Genomic DNA, 3,006 nt, shown 5'->3' with positions numbered 1-3,006 from the left:
TGTGTGTGTGTGTGTGTGTGTGCATGTGTGAATGTGTGTGCATGTATGTGCGTGTGTGTGTGTGTGTGTGCATGTGTGAATGTGTGTGTGTGTGTGTGTGCTCACATGTGCATGCATGCCCTCAGAATGCATGTAGAGGTCAGAGGACCGGTCTCCCCTTCTGTCATGTGAGACCCCTATCTTAGTTACTTTTCTATTGCTGTGATAAGACACCATGGCCAAGGCAACTAATAGAAGATTTCACTGGGGGCTTACAGTTCCAGAGGGCTAGAGTCTGTGAACATTGAGGCAGAAACCATGGCAGCAGGCAGGCACAGTGCTAGAGCAGTAGCTAAGAGCTGACATGTTGATCCACAAGCAGGAGGCAGGGAGATGCAGCCTCTGGCAATGGTGTAAAAACCCCACCCCCAGTGACATGTCCCCCACCCCTGGTGACATGTCTTCTCCAGGAGGCAGGGAGATGCAGCCTCTGGTAATGGTGTAAAAACCTCGCCCCCGGTGACACGTCTACTCCAATAAGGCAATGCCTAATTCTTCACAAACAGATCCACCAACTGGGAACCAAGTTTCTAAACACATGAGCTTGTGGGGGCATTGTCATTCAAAACACCACTGTTCCAGAACTGAATTTCGTTCATCAAGCCTGGCAGTGATCCATCCTGCTGGCCTGTCTACTGCCTCAAAAACACAAGCTGGATAGCCAGATTTTGGGATGAGATGATATCATCTACAAATTTCAGGCACCCAAGCAAGGTTTGAGACAGGAAGCTAAACAGTACATTCTTCCTGTCTTGGTCATGGCTGTAGGAAAGCAGTGAGTACAGATAGTTAAACCCCCTGCCTCAGTGCTGAAGTCCACACTGAGTGTACTCCTTCCTCCTGACATCTTGTTCCTCTCTTGCCTGGAAAGCAGTCTACCCAGATATCTGTTGCGGGACCCCACTTTGCATTAGGTCTTCTGTTCGAATATTGCCCCCTTACAAGAACCAGCTTTTGCCACAGGCTTGACTTCATCATCAGAATCCTGCCTCATCCTGGCCTAAAACATGAGGGAGCTTTCCAGAATATATCTAAAAAGGAGACAACTCCGATCCTCTCCTGCCCCTTCCTCTGCCATCTCTTCCTGCATTGTCTCAGCATTAAAGCCTTTTGGGGTATCTGTCTCTCTCTCTGGAGTTGCAGACGCTGTGAGCATGGGATTGACATCTGTTATCTGCTACAGGATAGTGCCTGGTCAGGGAAGGTGCATAACGAATGCTTGTCAAACGAGTAATGTTTATTTTATGGGAAGTTTTAGACAGATTGGGACGCTAGAGTTTGTCCCACCCTACCAAACCATTCCATTTGTGGCAGGCACTATTCTCTTCTCTACGAGGAAACAAAACTCTCCAGAGCGATCCCTAACTAAACCAAACAGAACAGCGGGGTCAGGCACGTCCACAGACCACAGGAACCCATGGGCTCATTTCATCTTTATTTATGGCATATGTATAGGAGAGAGCTAAAGTTTTCTTTAATTATTTTATGTGCCAAGATGATGCAGAGTCATAAGCCTTAGCCAGTGTGCTTTCCTAACAACTGAGTGGGTGTACTTACTATCGCAAATGGAACTAAGGGCCATGAGCCTTTGCTTCCTGAACGAAGGGCCATGAGCCTTTGCTTCCTGAGGTCCGGAGTGCTCCTCTTAGGTAGGGAGAGTATAGCACTTCCTCCGATCGAGTTGTTTTGAGATTTAAAGAGAAGGAAACTAACCATTGGCGAACTTAGGGAAGCCTCCCAGGGGGAGCCACAGGACAAAACTTCCAAGGGAATAAACCAGAATTTGGAAAGAGTGGAATGTACAGTCTGCTGACCTGAAGCAATAAAAATTATCATTCGTTTAAGAGACAATGCAGGCTTTATTCTTATTAATGAACATTAATTTTCAGGCTGTTTAATTTGCTAGCAGAATATAACAGAAAATACAAATGTATACACATATGCCTGATATAAACAATGACAAAATTAGTTAGTGTGCCCTGGAATCCAACAGCCAACAGAGGACGGACGGAAATGGGTCAGAGATAAAGCAGGAGACTGGAGGAGAAGCTGGCATCCCAAAGTTCAACAAAGAGATATGCTGCAAACAGCACTTCCCATTTATGGTGCATAATTAAATAACTTATGTGGCAATTAAATTACATGCCAATTAAGTAGAATTGCAAGCTCTAATGCAGCGAGTGAAAACAAGTGAAGTCGTCACCAAAGTACATCAATTGCTTTCCTCTACTAAGCTGAATTGACATTTTAAAAATGATTGCTGACTCCTTCAGGTCTGCCTGGGCCTGTGCCCTGAGCAGACATTGGGTGCAAACTCCACAACCAGTCCCACAACACCAAGAGGAAGCTCCACTCCCAGGTGCTCTAACAAGCCCAGGATTATAGAATCCCAGAATCACAGGATCCCAGAGACAGCTTGACTCTGAGGAGTTCTGACACAACCAGGATCACAGGAAGGACTGGCTCCAGTCAGATTTAGCAAGGGCAGGTAGCACTAGAGTTAACCAGATTGGGGGGATGGGGGAGGGCAAGCATAAGAAAATAAGCAACACAAACCAAGGTTACGTGGCATGATCAGAACCCAATTCTCTCACCATAGCAAGTCCTGGACACACCATCACACCAGAAACACAAGATTCAGATCTAAAATCACTTATCATGATGATGATACAGGACCTTAAGAAAGACAAAAATAGCACTCTCAAAGAAACACAGGAGAACTCAGGTAAACAGCTAGAATCCCTTAAAGAGGAAACACAAAAATCCCTTAAAGAATTACAGGAAAACACAATCAAACAGGTGAAGGAAATGAGCAAAACCATCCAGAATCTAAAAACGAAAATAGAAACAATAAAGAAGTCAGAAAGAGAGACAACCCTGGAGATAGAAAACCTAGGAGAGAAATCAGGAGCCATAGATGCAAGCATCACCAACAGAATACAAGAGATAAAAGAGAGAATCTCAGGG

Source organism: Mastomys coucha, unplaced genomic scaffold (assembly GCF_008632895.1).
Source record: "Mastomys coucha isolate ucsf_1 unplaced genomic scaffold, UCSF_Mcou_1 pScaffold16, whole genome shotgun sequence".
NCBI lineage: Eukaryota > Metazoa > Chordata > Mammalia > Rodentia > Muridae > Mastomys > Mastomys coucha.
The sequence above is the reverse complement of the archived record's forward strand: the minus strand, read 5'-3'. Positions refer to the sequence as shown.